The sequence below is a fragment of the Lathyrus oleraceus genome, chromosome 2, assembly GCF_024323335.1.
Source record: "Lathyrus oleraceus cultivar Zhongwan6 chromosome 2, CAAS_Psat_ZW6_1.0, whole genome shotgun sequence".
In the NCBI taxonomy this organism is placed as follows: domain Eukaryota; kingdom Viridiplantae; phylum Streptophyta; class Magnoliopsida; order Fabales; family Fabaceae; genus Lathyrus; species Lathyrus oleraceus.
This window is the reverse complement of record NC_066580.1, coordinates 269,068,108-269,091,039: the sequence shown is the minus strand read 5'-3', so window position 1 is coordinate 269,091,039 and position 22,932 is coordinate 269,068,108. Positions and strand designations below refer to the sequence as shown.

General features: G+C 37.4%; 2 long non-coding RNA genes and 1 other non-coding gene across 10 annotated transcripts; 2 read left to right on the top strand and 1 right to left on the bottom strand.

The window, feature by feature from the left end:
• Positions 1-9,003: 9,003 nt before the first annotated feature.
• LOC127119114 (uncharacterized) lies at positions 9,004-10,866 on the top strand. The gene is made up of 2 exons (XR_007802643.1): positions 9,004-9,218; positions 10,565-10,866. It is a non-coding gene; the product is annotated as an uncharacterized LOC127119114 (long non-coding RNA).
• LOC127124733 (small nucleolar RNA R160) lies at positions 9,354-9,435 on the top strand. Its single transcript, XR_007804196.1, has one exon. It is a non-coding gene; the product is annotated as a small nucleolar RNA R160 (small nucleolar RNA).
• A 7,389-nt stretch (positions 10,867-18,255) lies between the features above and the next one.
• Positions 18,256-22,415, bottom strand: LOC127119113 (uncharacterized). Of its 8 annotated transcripts, none has more exons than XR_007802640.1 (4): positions 21,644-22,368; positions 19,217-19,838; positions 18,996-19,103; positions 18,256-18,565 (listed from the first exon to the last, which is right to left on the bottom strand). It is a non-coding gene; the product is annotated as an uncharacterized LOC127119113 (long non-coding RNA). The 8 variants fall into 8 exon arrangements; XR_007802642.1 differs by having other exon boundaries at positions 18,996-19,068; XR_007802637.1 differs by having other exon boundaries at positions 18,996-19,838; positions 21,644-22,369.
• Positions 22,416-22,932: the final 517 nt, after the last annotated feature.

Sequence of the window (22,932 nt, the reverse complement as noted above, 5' to 3'; positions counted from 1 at the left end):
ATTCTGATTCTTGCCTTTCCTATCAACCCTCTGCTGATAGCTCTCTGCTCTAGCCTTGGTATCCTGTTCAAAAATCCTGCAACAGTCCACCAGGTCAGAAAACACTCTAATCCGTTGATACCCAATAGCCTGCTTGATCTCGGGACGTAACCCGTTCTCAAACTTCACACATTTTGAAAATTCCCCAGTAGCCTCGTTATAGGGAGTGTAATACTTCGACAACTCTGTGAACTTAGCAGCATACTCAGTAACAGACCGGTTGCCCTGCTTCAATTCTAAGAACTCAATCTCTTTCTTTCCTCTGACATCCTCTGGAAAGTACTTCCTCAGAAATCTCTCTCTGAACACCGCCCAAGTGATCTCAGCATTCCCAGCAGCTTCCAACTCAGTGCGGGTAGCAACCCACCAATCATCTGCTTCCTCTGACAGCATATGCGTACCGAACCTGACCTTCTGGTTATCGGCACACTCAGTCACTCGGAAGATCCTCTCGATCTCCTTCAACCACTTCTGAGCACCATCTGGATCGTATGCTCCCTTGAACATTGGAGGATTGTTCTTCTGGAACTCACTCAGTTGACGAGCAGCTCCCATTCCCACAACATTCGGGTTCCCTCCAAGTACTCCAGCTAGCATACCCAGAGCCTCAGCAATCGCAGCATCGTCTCTACCTCTTCCAGCCATCTCTGTTCTGAAAACCCAACAAGCTAAAACAATAAGTACTGATAGGGTTACACAACACCTATCACGTACAGGGAAACAGAATAATTACGACTCGACTCGACCGACTATGCTCTGATACCACTAATGTAACACCCTTCTAAAATACCCCAAATTTAAAATTAAAACATCAAAACATAAATCAGAGTAGATATGCAATTTAAGGGTGTCACACTTGACACTTCACACCGTTTTCCAAAATATCCTGTCATGCTCATTTATTTAATCAAAAGAAAACATTTGCATAATTCGCAGCGAATAAATTCTAACAACAATACAAAACATGTAACACATTACATGTAAACTTGTTCAACAATCATCAATGAAAAACAAGTAAAACATCCCGTCCCGATGTTACATCTGCCAGAGCATGACCCACTAAGGAACTATACTAGACTCCATGCACTAGCTTCTACTCAATCACTGCTCGTTACCTGAAAACATAGTTGTAAGGGTGAGTTCCTCAATCGATATAATAAGCATTATAAATTATCATGTAATGTTAAGTAAGTTAACACATTCAATCACCCTAATCAGATCACACAATCAGTAACGACAATATCAACTCCAAAGTCATACTCAACACAATCACCAAAACAACACGTATAATATTGGAATACATCCATTCATATTATACGCCATACATACATACATTATGCAATGAGACTCCATGCATGCGGTACCGACTATTCGTGAACATATAGTTCAACCTCACCGATCAAATCCAGATACGGCTACCAAGCTCACTAGTCCCACTCATTTGAGACATAGTGACTCACTCACTAATTCCTCACCATGGGAATTAGCTACCACCCCAAGGGCTATGATATGCACGCTAATCACCTAGCATGCAAACATCAACAACAATCCATAATCATTTACTCACTAATTCCTCACCATGGGAATTAGCTACCACCATAAAGGCCACAATATGCACGCTACATCACCTAGCAATGCAAACATCAACAACAACTCACAATGGACATATGCTCACACTCTAAGCCATAAACAGTCCATCCACAATTGCATACATAATAGATATATTCACAACATTATGCACACCATCATACATCATCAATACAATTATCACAGAATCATATTATGTCATGCCACATAATCAATCACAGTATTAGCACACTCTACTAATACCTATACTGTTCAAAACAACGGGAAATAATCCCTAATACATCATACATCAGCTAAATTACATTACTCAGCTGAACAACCAAAAACTGCACAACAACAGCCCAGAAAAATCACAAATCTGCCCATACGCGTATTGCCTAGTCCCATACGCGTATGGCCCATTTCCTGGCCAAGCCCATACGCGTACCACCATCTCATACGCGTATGCTACGCGTAACACCTCTCCCATACGCGTACCAACAGAGACAAAACTACGTTAAAGTCATCATCTTCCTCATCCATACGCGTATTGCCTAGTGCCGTACGCGTACCAGACCATCTCATACGCGTATTGCCTAGTGCCATACGCGTATGACCAGAAACTAGATTTCCAGATCTGCTATGGTTTTCTCTGCTACGAGATCTCTCCAATTCCACCTTCCACAGTCCAATTTTACACAGTATTCGTTCATATCATCTAACACAATTCATACCCTATTCAATTTCACAAATTCTAACATTATTATATCTAATTCCTACGAATTTCCTTCAATTATGATCCAATTTTCGTTCATCCAATATTTCACAATTTCAGTATACATCATTCTAATCAGAGTCAAATCAATGGTTTATCACTACCCATTACATGTTATCCCATAATACCCATTAAACGACGATAAACCCCCCTTACCTGAGTTAATCCGGCAATCCTTTAGCTTCAAGCTCTTCCTCTCTTCAACCCTTGTTCTCTGGCTCTTTGCCCTTTTTCCCTTTTTCCACTTTTGAGTCGTTTCTCTGTTTTCACGTGAAAACCTCTTTTTACCAAATGGGACCTTTTCTAATTCCAACTTTTATTCCAATAATAATAATAATAATAATAATAATCTAATAATAATAATCCCAATAATGTTCCAATAATAATCCAATTATTTAATTAAATTAATAAATATACTATTAACTTAATTTAAATAATTATCTTATTTTTATCGGGGTGTTACATCTTTCACCTCTGGTTGCGAAAATAGAAGCCAACCTATAATAGGTTGATCTTACCAAGGCGGTTATCGGCAGATTTCGAATTCCTTTGAAAACCCCGTTCATGCATTCCACAATGTTTGTTGTCATGTGGCCCCATCGACAACCACCGTCAAATGCTCTTGTCCACTGCTCTACTGGGATGTTATCTATCCATCTCCCCGCGTCTTCATTAGACAGTCGAATTTCATCACGATAATATTGAAATGACGGTTGAGTTAAAGCATACCCAACATTCACCACCTTCTTGCGAATATTCTTATCTTTTATAGCACGCATGAAGTTTTGTGCAATGTGTATGATACAGTAGACATGTGTAGAAGGAGGGTCATGCCATCCGTTGTCATGGTTGTTGTAGGCACTCTCAATGGCAGCATGTCTATCAGAAATCAAACATAGATTGGCTTGTGGAGCGACATGCGTTCTGAGATGTCGAAGAAAGAAACCCCATCCATTAGCCGTTTCACCTTCAACAAGAGCAAAGGCAATGGGAAATACATTGTTGTTACCGTCTTGTGCAACCGCCATGAGCAAAGTACCCTTGTATTTTCCGTATAACCAAGTGCCATCAATTTGCAAGAGAGGTTTGAAGAAAGCGAAACCTTTGATGCACGGGTCAAATGCCCAAAAGAGACGGTGAAATATTCTATTACCTGTAGCACAGGTTCCGTCTGGCATCATTGCTGGCACTGTCTCCATAATTGCCACAGTTCCTGGGACATAAGTTTTTAGTGCCCATAAAAACCGTGGTAATTCCTTGAATGAATCCTCCCAGTTGCCGAAAACCTGTTCAACAGCCTTTGTCCTCGCAATCCATGCTTTCTTGTAAGATGGAGTATAATTATATGTTGTTCGGATATGGGATATAATTATACTCACCTTCACTAATGGGTCTTTATTTACCAATGGCAGAATGTCTTGACATATCAAAGTTGTGCTCAGTTTACGGTGATCTTGTTCAACGTTAGTTGCAATGCAACTGTGCGGTGGGTCTATTGAAGCGATCTCCCAAGAGTCATTTTTCTTCTTGTAAGATGCAGCCAAACGAAACTTACAAAGCATGTTACGACATTCGATAACATACCTTCTAGAATCAGTGCGTTTCACTGTAAAGCCAACAAAGTTGTTCATGTGGAATTTTTTGATTGCCAAGACACATTCTTCTTTGGTACGAAACATGTCTCCCACCTTTAATTCGCCTACTGGTCTCGGATACGGATTATAGAAGACACTGTCGGATGTTTCATCGTCGTGAAGATCCATATTTGTCATATGTTGAGGAGGATTGTAGGCATGACTAGGAGGTATTGGTGGTGGTTGAGCATCATCTTCATCGTCGTTGTTCAGCATGTGATCAACCTGTATCTCGGTCTCCTCTTCTTCTTCATCAACAACATCGACTTCTACTTCTGCTTCTGGGTTGAGTTCATCTGACCATTGTGCATCATCTGCAGCATCTTCACCAGCTGCATCCTGATCGGTTAATTGAGACTATTGAGACGGTATACATGGTTGTAGAGTAATGTACAACTCGATACAATCCATGCCTGAATGTTCATGACTAAGAAACATGTTTTCAACATCTTCATCGTCTCGTACCTTAAGGGGGAAATACTTGCATTGACCATTCTAAAAAAATATAGGATTTTGATATGTGATCTTTGACACAATACCTGATCCTATAAAGGATTGTATTCTTTTTTTCAAATGCAAAAAGGTTGCATTTCTCTTGATCGTGATTCTAATGGTATCAGTGTTTCTAAAACAAAAACCATGAAGCTCAGACTCAAAAGTTTCACCGTTGCAGTGAACGTTGACACTGTATAATGATGAAGATGACATTTTGGAGATGAAAACTATTTTGCAAGTGCAGATGAATGTGAGTGAAGTGTCTTGGATGTTGATAGTAAGACACTTAAATAGATGGTATCAGTGTCTCACATGCTAGCTAGTTCTGAGATGATGTGTCGGACATTGAAGCTACTCTGAGATAATGTGTCAAGCATGCAAGCCAGTTCTGAGATGATGTGTCTGTCATGCAAGATAGTGTGAGTTGATGTGTCAAGCATGCTAGCTAGTCATGAGATGATGTGTCTGTCATGCAAGACAGTGTGAGTTGATGTGTCAACCATGCAAGCTATCAACAAGTGACTCTTCAGCATGCAGGAGACAGGACAGCCACGTGTCTGACATGTAAGCTAGCTCTTAGATGATGTGTCAGTCATGCAAGACAGTCTGAGATGATGTGTCAACCATGCAAGCTATCAAGAAGCTAGTCATCAGCATGCAGGAGACAAGACAGACACGTGTCAGACATGTAACATAGTCAGAGATGAAGTGTCAATCATGCAAGCCATCCACAAGTGAGTTGTTCAGCATGTAGGAGACAAGAATGCCATGTGTCAGACATGCAGATGGTGTCGCCAAATGGTTTGGCGCCTCCACTTAATGCTTGTACATGGTCGCCAATTCAAGTGGCGACCCCATGCAGTCAGACCTCGAAACAAAGCATTCAGAACTAGCCTTGCATGCATGGCCCTATGGTGTCGCCAATTTGAATGGAGACCCCTCTTTAGGATTTTACATGGTCGCCAAATGAGGTGGAGACACCATGCAAACACAAATTTTTATACTCTCTTCCATTTGCCTATAAATACATCCACTCCTTCAACAATTCTTCCACACTAACATTCTCACTACTTCCTCTACAATACTTCTTTTACAATTTCATCTTCAACAACATCTTCCAATTTCATCTACACCAAGTCCCCAACAATATGTCTTTACTCACAATGGGCGAAGCACACAGAGGAACGGTTGTAAACATCGCAACATATGTAAGTTTTTTCTTTTGTTAACTTTTTATCTTTCATCTTCACCAACCCCATTTTATTTTGAAATACCAACTTAGTCAAGTGTTATATTATTTCTATTATAGGATGTATCAAGGTTTCGAACTCGAGTCCACGAATTTGTCCCAATGGACCCGATGATTCAACCTTATGTTGAACTCGCCGGGTTTGGTCATATTAGCAAGATTATGTCTTGGTCTATAGATAACAAGTTTATTCTAGCCTTATGCGAAAGATGGAGGCCAGAGACACACACATTTTGGTTTCCAACCGGTGAGTGTACCGTGACGTTGGAAGACGTCTACATGCTTTTAGGACTACGAATTGAAGGCAAAGTTGTTAATGGTAAGACCAACTATGCAAATTCAATTTGCATGGAGCTTTTAGAAACTAATTTGTTAGATGATAATGCTAGAGGTCAAGGTATACTACTCTCACGCCTAAAGTCATATTATAATAGTTTATATTTAGATGAGCATTCTACCGAAGATGCTCGAATAATAAAAACTAGGTGTTACATTATGCTGTTATTAGGATCCTTTTTATTTCCCGAAGGTAGTGGTTCTAGCATGCATATTATGTACTTACCTTTACTTAGACATGTAGATAGAATAGGTAGTTACAGTTGGGGATCCGCTTGTCTAGCCTATCTCTATAGTTCGTTGTGTAAAAATTCCCACAAAGACACATCTACATTTTCTGGATGTGCTGTGTTGCTACAAGCATGGGGTTGGTCAAGACTACCGTCTCTACCACCGGTCAATAACAACCCTTTCACTTTTCCATATGCAAAAAAGTAAGTTGTTTAAATTGCTATATCTTTACTTACTTCCTTAAAGTTTATTACCTCAAACTAATTTTGTTTAACTTTTTGGTGTAGATGGTCGGCACGTGGTATGAGTTACAGCAGATGTCCGAGACACTGTATTACTCAGTATCGCAACCTGTTGGATCACCTTCGACCGACAGACGTAAGCAAAATAACTTCATTATTTCGTCATATTATGTTAACTTTTTCTACATTCATTATAATCCTATCTTCTTTAACATTTCAGTTCATTTGACGTCCATACCTTAATCTAGATCATGAGCATGAGGTCAACGCAGAAGACGCAGCCGTATGGACAGCATGCACACCGATAATACGGTTCACAACTGTGGAGATGCACAACACCGATCGTGTGAAGCTGCAGTTCGGTATGGTCCAGAATATCCCAGATCCCCCAGCTAGTCTAGGAGAATGACATATGCGTAAAGTGAACGACCAATGGAACTTCAACCCTTGGCAAACCTTTGCAAGATCAGAGTGTCGCAAGTGGAAGCACCGTCATGACCATGTCTTAACTGACGCAGTCATGCCAAATGAGGTAAAACCAAGTCGTACTTATATGGCTTGGTACTGATCGGTTGGTTTTCAATTCATCGCCGATGATATGTACCTCTACGACCCACGCCAGACAAGTTACACACAAGAAGGATCAACATCTAACCCCCAACAACATTCTCAGCCCGGTTTCTCACAACCACCTATCCGTCAAACTTTCTGTTCCACAAACACACAAACATACAACCAAAACATGCCATTCACCCAACCCCAATACCAAGAACATACCCCATACCACCACCAACAAATGGACCATCAACCTTAGACCGAACATCGCTTCGCCCCCACACCATCACCCTACCAAAGTCGCCTTAGCCAAAACACTAACCGCCCCTCCTCCAACCGTAGCCAAGAAGCCCAAACATCACAAAACCAAAACATCCCACAACCATATCTCTTCCAAACACCCCAACAACATTTCCAACCTTTCCTAGACGCATCATTCACACCCATGTCTCCCTTCAACCGTCTCGGTCGCCCATCCATGAGTCAACCACATCCCAACTTCTCTGGCATGGGTCATGAGCTCAGCTACGCCGCTACACCATCATTGAATACTGAAGACTATGCTGAGTTGGCTGAATACCTCAACGGATCTTCTCCTGTAGGAGGTAATGACGCTCCTGGCCCCTCAGATGAACAAACACCGGTGCAGAATCGTCAACGTGGGTTAGGGCCAAGGGTTAGGGTAGCTAGGGGATGTGGGACCGGAGGTCGGTTAGGTGATCCCGGTCATCACCATTAGGACTCTTTCTGTAAACTCTAAATTTTATTAATATCAAGTCGTATTATATCAAATTTATCTTTGTGTAAACTCCAAACATTAGGTTTCTTTGTCTAAACTCCATTTTGGCAAAATTCACATACACATGTTTTGACTGAAACCCTAATTTTGGGTCAACTACCCAAGAACCTAACTCACTCATTTTTTATGATTTTGAGGTGGGACAAAGTGCATTGGAAAGTTTGAGATGTCTACTTAAATTGTTATGTTGGACAAAATTTAATAATTAAAAAATAAACACATGTCATAATACAAAACATTATAGGCCACATAACAATTGAAATGTCAAAGAGTCCAAGTTTAGGTGCCCATACCTTTCTCAAAAAAAATGCAAATGATGCAAAATTTTAGTCCAAATTTATTATCTTGAAAAGATGTACAACTTTTATGTTGAAGGTTTTGTCATTTGAGGGTTTTATCATTCAAACAGAAGGGCTTGAAGTTGGTCCCTTTTGGTAAAATTCACATACACATGTTTTGACAGAAACCCTAATTTTGGGTCAAGTTCGCAGGGACCTAACTCACTCATTTTTAATTATTTTGAGGTGGGACCAAGTGCATTGCAAATTTTGAGATGTCTACTTCAAATGTTATGTTGGACAAAATTTCATATTTCTAAAAGAAACACATGCGATAATGCAAGACATTATAGGTCAGATAACAGTTGAAAAACTCAGAAGTCCAACTTCAACTGCCGATAACTTTCTCATAAAAAATCCAAATGATGCAAAATTTATGTCCAAATTCATTGTCTTAAAAAAATATACAACTTTGATGTTAGAGGTTTTGCCATTTGAGACTTTTTTAAGGGAGTCGCCAATTGAATTGGCGAGACTCTTAAAAATTACACATAGGCGCCAATTAGATTGGCTAGGGCACCTGCCCTAGCCAATCCAATTGGCGCCTCCCTTTAAGTTTTAAGAGGAGTCGTCAAGCCAATTGGCGACACCTCCTAAAAGTGGGGTAGATTGGGAATTTTTTTGAAACGTGGGATATTTTGAGAATTTTTTCGAAAAACTGGATTATCTCAGTAAAAAAAACCACAAAATGACAATATTAAAAAAAAAAGACAAATAGCTAAAAAAAAAATAATAAAAAAAAGAAACCCTAAATTCGCATGAGTGCTCTTATATAAGACGTTGGCGATGGAAACGAAACCACGGGATTATCGTGTAGCCGCCTCTCAACTATTTCTTTGTGGTATTTTGTTCTTCCATTTCTCTGATTTGATTTCATAAACTAATACAAACATTAAGCACCACGTAGCCCCTTGCATCTTCAAGTTTAGTTGCAAGGAAATTACGAGAAGGTTTTATAGGTGCAAAATTTACCCATGGCAATTTAAATTCATGCTTTTGGTTGTAGATCTGAGTATTTTTATCTTCCATCATGCAATTTCTATAATTAATTGCCAAAGTATGTCATTGAATTAGTTATAAAGTACTATAGTCTAAGCGAAATGATGAAGAATTTTTTTTGTCTGAAACTGATGTAGAATCTTGTTTCATACATGCCTTCAAAGTTCTCTGATTGCTTAGCATAATAAAGTATTACCTTTCATTTGTTTTCCCCTTTTGTTAATTTTAGGATTTTAAGTTCTGTTTTTTCAACTAAATCTTTAGATTTATTTCAGTTTTTTTTACACTCTGTTGAGGCAGAAAGCAGAGCAAAATGATCTTCAAAGTTCTCTGATTGCTTTGCTGGTATTCTCTTACCAATTTTAATTTGCCCCTTTTTAAATTCTTCAATCAGTTTCTTGAGTTGTTTGAGTGGTTAGAAATGTTCTTACCTGCTAATCATGGTATTGTACACCGCAATTGTGGATGCGGTATGATTTAAGATCTGGCACCCAACCGCATTTGAAACCACATCACACAATTTCAACTATGTTTTTCCAGTATTTTTCATCAATTCTCAAAATTTAAGAACTCTAAATTATTATTCTATGTAATGTTGAAACTGTGGCACAACATTTGATTAGTGAGGTTAATCTTATTTACAAGCTACATGGTTGTTGGATTAATGGTAAATTTAAATGAAATTAAGTAATGGTGTAATATTTTCATCTAAATAAATTTCACGAATGAAATCTCTCTTTCTTAGCTCCTGCCAATGTTCTTGCAAGTTGTACTATACATTTTCATTCTTTGCTTTAGCTATAACTTCAACCTCATTATTTCAATTTCCACTTCATCCTCATTTAAGAATAATGTCAATTAAGAATATAATAAAATTATAAATACAAGTGCAAGGCTCTTTCAAGTATTGGACTCATGCAATGCATGAAGAGGAGGTGCCAATAATATTGATACATGTATTGAATTCTTCATGAGAAAGCGCCAATGTTAGTTGTGCATGCATTAGGCCTAATGAGAAGGTGTCAATGCTCTTTGGTTGTTAGAGTGTCCATTCATTTGGTGCCTGCATGTCATGGTCATGTGGGTGTTAAACCCTCAGGTGTCATGTGTTTTGTGCAATTGATGTTCCGTCTTTATAAATATCATGCCTTGAATGCAATATTTTTCACTCAAACTCATCTCTTAATACTATAATTTGTCTAGTTCAATCACCATCAATTTCAATTTTCTCTCTTTTAACAATGTCTCATACATTTAGAAATGATATGTTGATGTAATATTTTTTGCCATTGCGGTTCTGATACAGGTTCGACTTTGGAACACAGATACATTTGTACAGTTGGTTAGAGGGAGAATTTGAAGAGGGTGAACGAATTAGAAGAATAAAATGACTTGTGTCCACGTTCAACCAACATGGAGAAATGCGTGAATGGGTGAATATTAAGACCGATCAAAATGCTCGTAGGATGATGTATTACATGTTCAAAATTGTTTTAATGGTTGTAATTGCATAGTTGTATTGTATTTGTTATAATTATTTGTATTACTATTTATGTAATGGTACTTTTGTCATAGACGTCTAATATGAAATAAATTTAGTTTTTCATATATTGCATTTCGAATCTGAGTACTGTTTGGGCGATCCTTTTTCTTTCTTCGCATAACTTCGTTGTGTCTGACGATGCCCCCTTGATATTCTGGCAAATAATCCTCTTTTGCCACTACGAAAAAACTAATTTTATAAACATTTGAAAGACTGACGACTTTGTAAACATCGGATAGTAAGTAGGATGAACCCCTTCGAACCTTTGAGCAGTCGCACCAACCTCTATCTAGATGAACCCCTTCGAACCTTTGAGCAGTCGCACCAACCTCTATCTAGTTCGACTTTGTACTGTCCTATCGGCATGCCCTCATTGTGATCCATCGACTCGGAAAAACTAAACCAACCTTTACTTCGGTCGAAGACCGTAACCACGTGTGTGTTTGCTTTGACAGCTTTATGTCTGATGAATTTCATTGAAGCATCACTGAACAACTGTCCAGATTGCAACACTGAACTCCATTTTGAGTATCTGGTTTCAAATAACGCCCCTAGCCTGAAATATGTAGCCTGCACCAAAGCGGTTATTGGTAGGTAACAGATGCCTTTGAAGACAGAGTTCATTGATTCCACAAGATTTGTTGTCACGTACCAACGCCGACCGTTGTCGTATGCCCTAGTCCACTTCTCCAATGGAATACTATCGATCCACCGTACCACATCTTCGTTTGACAATCTTATTTTCTCGCGGTAGTGTTTGAAAGAAAGTTCTAATAATGCGTAACCTGCATTGACAACCTTCTTCCGCAACATCTTATCTTTGATTTCCCGCATGAAATTTCGAGCAATATGTCTAATATAGAACACATGCGTCGAAGGAGGATTTTGCCAGCCGTTGTCAATGTTATTATATGCACTGATGATTGAAGGGTGTCTATCAGAGATCAAATATAAGTTAGGCCGAGGTGCAACGTGCAATCAGAGATTTCTTAGGAAAAAACTTCATTCCTCAATAGTCTCCCCTTAAACTAGGGCAAAGGCGATTGGAAAAATATTGTTGTTCCCATCTTGTGCCACTGCCATCAGTAACGTTCCTTTGTATTTTCCGTACAACCATGTACCATCAATTTGTATAATTGGTTTATAGAAAGAAAAACTTATGATACATGGTTGATACGCTCAGAATAGATGGTGAAATATTCTATTTCCAACAGCACACGTATCATTTGGTGTACAGGTGGGCAATGTTTCCATCTTGACAATTGTCCCGGAAGCATATTGTTTTAGAGCCAACATGTATTTTGGAAATTGTTTGTAAGACTCCTCCCAATTGCCAAACACTTTTTCAACAGCTTTTGTCCTAGCTATCCATGCCTTCCTATATGATGGAGTGTACTCGTACTCTGCCCTAATATGCGAGATTATTGTACTCACCTTTAACGACGGATTGTCGTCAATGACAGACAATATTTCATCGCATATTAGCTGAGAGCTTAATTTACGATGATCCTGCATTGGGTTTGTCAGCGTGCATGTGTGATCTGAACCCATTGATCCAATCTCCCAAGACTCGCTCCTCTTCCGGTACGAAGCTGACAACCTAAAAAGGCAGTGCTCATTCAGACAATAAACTTTATACCTCAATGTTTCAGTTCTGTCAACTCTGAAATCAACTGATAATTGCATGTGGAATTTCTTAATGGCTTTTACACATTCCTCTTTTGTGCGAAATGTGTCTCCTTGTTTCAAAGATCATTGTATCACGTAAGGATTGTACCATACATCTGCTGAAGGTTCATTTGAACCCAAATTTAACCTTGTCATGTGTTGGGGTGGACAATATACATGACTTGCTGGTATTAGCTCCTCTTCCTCTTCAACGTTCACCATCAAATCAACCATGATCTCAGCTTCTTCTTCTTCGTCATCTGGAACATTCACCTTAGCTTGTTCGTCATCAGTCTCACAAAACACTTGTGACTAATCAATGTGCCGAGACACCTGTTGTTGATGTGGTAATATATACAACTCTATATCGTTGTAACCGGATTGTTCGTGATTGACAAACATATGTTGAACATCATCGTCATCTCGAATCTTCTTCTGATAAAATTTTACCTGGTTTTCTACAAACCAAACCGGATTTTTATAGATGATTTGGCCCACATTACTGCACTGCAATTTCTTTTATATTCTTTGTTTCAGATGTGAAAAATTTGATAGTCGATTTATTGTAAATCGAGTTACCTCTGTGTTTCGAAAACAAAAACCGAACAACTGATGATCAAATATTTCACCTTCGACATGGGCATTGATCATGTAATGTTGTGTGGAAGACATTTTGTTCAAATATTAAATATGTAGATAGCTTTAATGGAATTGAATTTATTGCTAAGTTGTTCATCTGCACAACATAAATAGCGTTGCATTGCTAACTTGGTCGTTGCATTGATAACTTGACCATTGTCTGTACATACTTGACCATGCATGCAGTAGAAAGAATCAAACATGCAGAGAAAAGAGTGACAAGAACACACACGCGCCAGGGAATCAAGGAATCTCTGAACCTTGAGCCCTAATATTCCCACCTAGGCGCCCATTCCCTAGGCGCCATAAAGTAACTGGGGCGCCAAAAGGATGGATGTCTCTTCACAAAAATTGTACTTAGGCGCCACTAGGAAGGACGCCCCTTCCCATTTCCCTACACTAAGACGCCAAGAGGAAGGGAACCTTTTCCTTGCATGTGAAGAATCACATGCAGGCGCCAAGAGGAAGGGCGTCTCTTTCCTTGCATGTGGATTCCTCACATGCGCCTAAAAGAGAGATTCCTCAAATGCTTTCTGAAGTTTTTCATTCCCTTGTCTTCTCTTGCCATTCCATGCAACCAATCACATTCATCTTAGGTTGCAAACCTGCTCACTCATTCATCTATAAATAGTCTCTCATATCAACAATATCAAATCATCTTCATCAATACTCAATTATATTCTTCTACCACACTTGTTTCCTCTACCACACTCAAGCTTTGCAAAATCAAATCATGTCTTTGTTGACTATGGGCGATGAACAAAGAGGCACACTCGAGAATATCTCGACATTTGTATGTTATATCTCTCTTTTATACCTTTGTTATATATGTTTTTCTTACTTCTTATAGAGTTGTGTTTGTTGATTATGTATTTCTTCTTTTAATTGTATTTTCTTACTTTTTTGTTATTAGGATCCGAAGCGGTTTAGATGTCGTGTACATGAATATGTACCCCACGATCCTTTAATAGAATCATATATTAGAGGATGTAGATTTGGAAATCTACTCAACATTGTTTCGTACTCAGTGGACTACAAGTTCATTCTGGCTTTGTTGGAGAGGTGGAGACCCGAGACCCACACATTTCACCTTTCGATTGGTGAGTGTACCATCACACTTGAGAACATATACATGTTATTGGGTCTCCGTATAGACGGAAAGGCGGTGAATGGTCAAGTTAACCAAGACAACAATATCTGCAATGAATTATTGGGTGTCCCTTTGTTAGACAACGAAATTGAGGGAGACACATCCGGTCAAGCAAGGGGGAAAGATATAAATTTAAAATACCTTCAACAATATTATGCCAGTATAATATTGTCCGACAATTCAACCGAGTATGAGAAAATAATAAAAGCTCGGTGTTATATTATGATTTTATTTGATAATTTTTTATTTTCAGAAAGTACAAGTAATTCTGTAAATATAATGTATTTACCTTTATTACGCAACATTAATAAGGTAAACACTTATAGTTGGGGTTCAGCTGTGTTGGCCCATCTATATAGTGCAATGTATAGAACTGCAAAAAAGAATACCTGTACTTTTTTTTTTCATGTGCGTATTTGCTTTAAGCTTGGGGTTGGTCAAGAATTCCGTCGTTCGCCTCGATAAATGAGCGTCCGTTCGTGTTCCCGTTTGCAACCAATTAAGTCTAACACTTTATCATTCACCATTTAGTTAATTATATTTTATATTATAATTAACAGTAAATAATATTTTTCACTTCTTTTTTATCTTAGGTGGTCAGTAAGGGGAATGAACTACAACAGGTGTCCGAAACACGCTATTGTAGTCTATTGCAATCTATTGGACCACATTGGACATGACGATGTAATAATCCTACCCAACTATATTTTAATTTAAAAATACTTCTTAAATTATTTACCATCTAATCATTTCGTATTGTTTTATAGTTTGTCTAGAGGCCATATTTGGGTCTGGATCATGATGTGAACCATGACGATGCTGCAGTTTGGACAACGAAGACACTGATTATCCGATTCACTACGGTGGAAATGCACCAGAGTGACTGGGTCAAATTGCAGTTCGGAATGCTACAACAGATTCCAAAATCTCCCACGTGTTTGGGGAATTGACATCAAAAAAAGTTTGATGCACAATGAAATTATTCTGACTGGAGAGACTTTGCAAAAGAGATGTGTCGTCAATGGAGGAATCGGCGACAACACATCTTGAACGAACCAATCATCCATGGTGCAAGACCGACTCAACAATATATGACATGGTTTAGGTCGGTAACAACTCAACAATTTGTATCTGAGCCGCGGTATTTGATGGATCCACGCCAACTTGCTTTGTCATTGTACGCCCCACAACAATTCACCACCTAACAACAATGTGAACCCACCCAAACCCAACAACCAACCACACAACATCAACCAAGCACATACACACAACAATCAAACATCCAACATCGCAACCCGTTCATGCCAACCACCCAACAACTAACCATCCAACGTCGCAATCCATTCATACCACCCACCCAAACACAAAACCAAGAATCAAACCCGGCAACCACAACCGTCTATAGCCCAGATGATTCATATGAGTCACTTCATCGTAGTCCCCTACCAATGACCACCCAAACATCCCATCAACATAACACCCAACCATTGTTTAACTATAATATGCCCCATGAACCATTATTTCGTTTCTAAAACGACTAAATGACCCAATTTGGGCAACTATACCGTCCCCAATTCACCCAACCCCAACCCCAACCCCCTAACTACGATGACATGGGCACCGAACTCCATTACATAATCGCCGTTGGCCAGAGCCCCTCAGGATATTGGAAGCAAATGATGACACATCTGTCAAATACCGCTGAAACTTCCGCCGGACCTTCTAACTAGCCATCACACGATCAGGTCAGCACACAAAGACCACAAACACCTCAAGAAAATCGTGGGAGACCTCGGAGACAAACTAACGCACCAGGATGTGGAACAGGGGGACGTTATAATCGGGTCGGTCAGTAGTTTATTGTCAATCCAATGTAACCAATTATTACATCATCAATGAATTTATTTATTTTCATTACTATTTCTTATTTATTAAATAATAAAAATTAAATATTAATAATTAAAAAAATTAAAAAAACTAAAAAGACTAAAAAATTAAAAAAATTAAAAAAATTAAAATAAAAAAATAAAAAAATAGTAGAGGGTGTATGCGCCAGATGAATTGGCGCATACACCAACCAAATGCACATAGGCGCCACTAGCATTGGCGCCTCCTCATGAGGCTTAATGTAGGCGCCACTAGCATTGGCGCCTCCTCATGAGGAGCCCAATGCATGCGCCATGCTATTGGCGCCTCCTCTTAGTGCATTGGGGGTGCGCCAATTCATCTGACGCATCCTCTAAAAAACCTGATTATTTTGATAATTTTTTTGAATAATTAGTTATTTTGGATATTTTTTTGAAAAAAATGGTTATTTTAAAAAATAATTAAAAAAAACAGAGATTAAAATCATGTTTTTAAATTGTGGCTGCTTGCGTTTGTTGTGATGCACATTGTGGCCGTTGTGCTGTGAAAAATATTTAATGTTGAGTTTTTTGATTCCATATGAAATAAATTGAGTTTTAGAATTCTAGTGTAATTTTAAAATCACACCACAATTGTGGTCTGATGCGACTGCGGTGGTAACCACATCTGCAATATTGTGGTACAATTGTGGAGGCAATCACATTTACAATATTGCGCTACAATTGCGATTTGCACCACATCTGCAATATTGTGGAACAACAAAATAATTTATTTGAAAAGTAGACTATCTTGTGATAATCACAGTAACAAATAAGCAACTTAGCCAAATTTATGTCTGAGACATCAATGTTTGGATAGTAGTATCTGTAATAGATGATATATAGGATTGTGGTATTTAAAATTGGTACTTTTTAATAAAAGACTGTGTTAATGTTATTGTATTTATTCATTTATCGACTTTTTTCCTGCCTTGCCCTCTTCTTGAATTTTTTTACCCAATATGCCCCAGTCTGAAAATAATTTTCCAGTCTACCCCTTTTTCCTTGTGTACTCGTCACTTCAATGGACGAGAGGCTGAAGGCCCAAATTGCGTAGTAAGGGCTCGTCACTTCAAATGACGAGGGGCTGAAGGCCCAATTTGCGTAGTAAGGTCTCGTCACTTCAAATGACGAGGGCATGAAAAAGGCTTTATTTTTGTTTTTAATATTTTAAATACTTTATTAAATACTAATAATACTTAATATAATTGATTTTTAATTATTAATTCTATATTTATTCTCATTTATTCTCACCAAATCAAATATTTCCTATAAATACTATAATATTTGATTTAGTGTGAATATAAATGAGGATTTGATTTTGTGTGAATATAAATGAGGATTTGATTTGGTGAATGTAAATGAGGAAGTTATGAATGTGGATTTGATTTGGTGAGAATAAATGAGGAAGTTAGTGGTATTTATAGAAAATATTTGATTTGGTGATAATAAATGAGAATAAATATAGAATTAATAATTAAAAATCAATTATATTAATTATTATTAATATTTAATAAAGTATTTAAAATATTAAAAAAAAAAAAGTCTTCTTCATGTCCTCGTCATTTGAAGTGACGAGCCCTTACTACGAAAATTGGGCCTTCAGTCCCTCGTCATTTGAAGTGACGAGTACACAATGAAAAAGGGGTAGATTGGGAAATTATTTTCAGACTGGGGCATATTGGATAAAAAAATTCAAAAACGGAACATATGCAGCAAAAACTCTCATTTGTCAGATCAACTTTATGTATATTTCAATGTTTTTGATAGACTACCTATTATGCAATGTCAATTTTTTCTAGTACACTACGGTGATGTTGATCTTTCTATTAACATTTACTAACTATGCAAACAACGTGGGAGAAAGAAAAAGTAAATCAAACTCAAGGCCTTTATATTAGTATAACATATCACAACCATGTTTGAATTTTTTTAAATAAAAAGGTAAAGAGCAATGGTGTGATTTTTCTGCAAACAAAAGAAGATAGAATGTTTAATTCATATTTCTAAGCCAATCTTCTAAAGAATAAGCTTAGTTTTTGAAAAGATATCAAACCAGGAAAGTGAATACCAAAAATATGCACAAAACATAATTATTGGATCAATTGAATTCACATAAAAAATGGTTGTGACAGGGAAACCTATCACCATTAAACCTTATATGGTGCTTTCAATTTTTTTAAACAAATTATATACCATATTTCTGTATAAAATTATTTTCCATGTACACAATCAAGTTATTATTGTTAATTGGTTGTCATCTATATAGAGACTATTACAGGCAGACATACGTATATGTAAATTGACAAACCTGAATACAAAAAGCAAGACCAGGTGCAAAAAAAATAAAATTGCCAGGGACTGCAACAACGATTTGTGACCTTGTAAACTCAATCTCGATAGCTGTGTAAGAAAGATTAAGGAAAAAATCATTCTGAATGGGTGAATCAAGTTAATGTTAAGTAGATCTAGTGCAAACATCTAAAAGTAGCAACAAAAACAACGAACATAAAAAAAACTAAAACTAACTCATGAATGCACTAAACGTTATCATGTATTATACTTGGTTAAATTTATCATCCTTTCTCTAGAAAGTAGTCCAAAATTCATTTAAGAATCAAAGTAAAACACCTAACTCTATAATAGTTGTGCAAGGAGCATTGAAAAATATATAGTCATTAATTAGAGAGTTAATACTTTCAAATAGATAAAATAACATATGCATTGTCAATAAGTAAACTCTCAAGCTTATTGATACTTTGTACCATGTCAATGGTTGCTTTCAAGAAACTAAATGTCCTTGAAGACAGTTAACATAAGAAGTTCCACATACCTAAATGTCCTTGAAGCTAACTCTCCACAAACAATACTCCTCTAATTTCACCTCAACCATATCTTTCACAAACCTTCGCCAAAACTCAAAATCCTCATTAACAAATCCCTACACATATCCATATAAAAAAATCCAACCTAATGCCCAAACCATCAAAAACCCTAAAAAGAATTAAAGAAATTGAGTACTGCAACATCATCAGCAATGAAGCAAAAACTTACATGACACTAATCTATAGTACAATAGATATGTAGAAGTTTCACAGTCCCTCCTGATAAAACACTAAATTGGAGAATCACGAGGACCCGACTATTTATACACAAAAAGTAGAGAACATAAGACGCAAAACAACTTAAATGGAAAAGCAAAAAGTGAATGCAACAACAAAGGAGTGGATACTTAATCACATGCTTTAATGAAATAGGAAATGTCAACCTTCCACACTGCTAAGGAGTCTGGGAAATCTCTTTTGCAATGATCCTCTATGATTTACACACGAAAGCACAGGAAACAACAACACGTGCATGCCAAGAAGTCTCGGTCTTTTCTTCCCTCAGAATTATATCAAGAAGCAATTCAGATGGTATATTTGGCCATTGTCCCTGCTGAATAGGTTCAAGTGATGTTAGAGTGATATCAGGAACAACATGTGACTTAGTCTGACACTGTGAAAGCCTACTTCTCGCACTTCGCCTCGACGTGTTACCAATCCCATCCCTCATTTATTTGAGTTCCCTTACTATACTTCTTAACGACATTTTTGTTAAGTGTCGTACCCCAAAATTTGCCCTCCCATTTTTATCTCTTCACTCAATGCATGACTTGAAAGTCACTTGCCTTCATCTGCATCATGCATTCATGTTAATGCAATCTCACAGATTCAAAGCTTGGGGTTAATAAAAACGAGGGTTAAAGGAGTTTACATCATGAAATTCATTTATCCAAAATCCTAATTCATGGTGTTATGTGCTTGATCCAAGGTATGCTTTCATTCATGTTTCATTTGATCCAAGCCTCATTTCAGTCATACTTCATCCATTGATTTTCATGGTCATCATTTGGTCCAAGTTTCATCCCATTTTCATTAATTGTTTCCATTAGGTGTCTTAATCCAACTTAAAGTCAATTAATTCAAAAGTCATTGTTAGTTGGGCCAAATCATTTCATGGTTAGGGGATTTCAATCTCATTCATCTCATTCAAACTTGTTATAGGATTCACTAAGTTATTTGGAAATGGTCACTGTTTCATTAAGAAAATTCTTCACTAAGACATTTCGTGCATAATATTCACTGATTACATTGTCCATACACATTACACTGAAAAGACTACAAAAATTACATTTTTTTTGCATAAGTTGACTTTTGGTCAACTGTTGACTCTTTGGTCAACTAGTTGATCAAAGTCAACTAATATTTTTTCCATTCCTAAACTCTTATCTCCGTGTTCTCTTTCAAGAATCACATTATGCTTGCATTTGTCCATCTTACAAATAAAGCTAATTTTGTTATTTAAACATGTCATGTACCATATTCAGTTCATAAAATAAACTTTCAAGCCAATTTCAATCACTAATTAATGACTCATTAACCAAGCTAACAAGTTGACACTAAATCTAATTAAGAAGCAAGGCAAATCTTCACTATGAGTATGCAAATACAACTCCAAACGCAAATGACATTAAAAACCACATTCAAGACAAATCCACTATAAATTCATAACTCCCTCCATAAGCCATTGATTGTATCTTTTCAAGATTGCAATTAGGCTTTTTTTCAAACTAGCTTGTTAATGTTACAATTTCACATAATAGAGAGTTAGTTTATTCAATTAGCAATGCCTAGCCAGCACCAAATTCAGGGCAACATTATTCTAACATTGACTAACAGCAAGAAGTTCTAACTTAACAAAGCATTTCACAATTGTATACATACATAACCACAATTCCATACCAAGCATCACAAAATCGAAATAACTGCGGCATATACATAACCAGCTCACAAACAATAGTGTAAACGGCCCATAATTTCCAATTCAAGCTATACAAGGTAGCATCCATTCAATCATCATTAAATAAGCTAATATTGGACATTTATAAACTCACTTTAATCACCATTTTTCTTGCAGCCAGAAAAGGATTGACTTATTCAACTCAAACCAAATCTAACTAACAACTAAATGCTTATGACAGTTAATTTCATCACATTTAACAAGTTACCCTATCTGAATTGGTAATCCATAACTAACAATCAATAGGTTTCCAAACTAACACATCATACATACAGATTGAAATTAAAACCGAATTTCAACTAAGTTCAGTTTTTGCTCATTTAACAAGATTTCGCATTTTCAATGTAGTTTAAGAACAACACTTCTAAACTAACTGTCATTAACCACTAACAGATTTGTGGTTTCCTGCTTAACATGACTAACTAATGGCTAACCAACAGAAGGAGAGCAATAATTTTAACATTAAAGCAGCCGCATGAACTTAGACTTAAAGCAATTTGCTTTTCATTTCAAATTCAACTTCATCTCCATTCCTAACTAACTGTCTGTTCAAACTCATTAATTACAGCGAATTTCATTTCATGTCATTGTCAATTGATCTTAATTCCTAACCGACTCCGATTGCTATATAAAGCATACCTCACTGCAGGGTTGAAAAAAGATCTTCATTCTTCACCTTTGCTCTTCATCTTCATCGCTCCTTCAATCTTCATCTCCTCTGCAATCTGTTTCCACCATCCCACTGCGTGTCATCTCCGAGCCTAGAACCACTACAACCATAAGACGCAATTATTGACATCAAAGCTCCACGCGGAAGTTTCGATTGGCTGAGCTAGAACCCTCTGCAAATCCATCACAACACTCTACGCAGTGACCACAAGGCAACCGAGTTGAGGAAGAAGTAAGAAGTAGAAAGAAACGCGTAATGGAAGCATAGCGATAGGGCAAGAAAATCAGAAGGAACTCACGATTTGGAAAAGGTTTCCTTTTATCGAGATCCACCGAAAAGCTTCAAGAAATCAGATTCCGACCTCTTCATCTCGAATCAGCGGCGAACGCACGAAGGCAAATCTTCACAACGCTTAGCACGCGCACCAATCCGGAGGCTTCATCGCCGTCTCAACGCAACGCACGAACTCGTCTTCACCTCCGTCTCTGCACAAAACCGATGAGTTTTATTTTCTTCGTCCCAATATCGATTGTCGATTATTGGTGTGTCGTTCTCGCCATCGCTTGTTCTTAATGTGCGCCGCGAAATTTCGTTTCGAAGGTTTGGGCCACCTTGGTGACGTCGCGGTGGTGGTACTGATACACTTGGTTGAGATAGGTGAAAAATAGGGTCTCAATTGCTAATGATTGTTAAACCCGACCATGGATTTTGTGGGAGACTTGGGCCTTTGGCCCAAGTAATTTTCTGGATTCACACCCCCATCCGAAAATCTCTCAACATCCTTCCTTTCCCATTGGGCCAAAACAGTGGCCCATCTCAAATGCTTGGACCCCATTTTTTATTTATTATTTAGTTAGTAATTAAATCTTAGGTTAATTAGATTAATTAAAGGGTTAAGAGTTAATTAGATTAGATTTTAGATTAGACTAATTAGAAGATTAGGATTAATTCTAGATTATATTAGAATTTTAGGTTGTTAGAATTAATTAGGAATTTTAAAAATCTAATTAGGTTAATAAGGTTAAGATTTGAGATTTAATTAGAATTTTAGCATTTTTTTAAGAATTTTAATTAGGGTTTTACAATTTTGACTAGGTTATGTTTAGATTTTAACTAGACTTAGTTAGTTTCTAATTAGATGTTGATTTTTAGAAACTTCTCCCTAATTAATCAATTTTTGGCATATTGGCTATTTTGCCCCTAGGTAGAAAAATCTTGATTTTTATGCATGCTCTCTTAGTTTAGGGACTTAATCAGA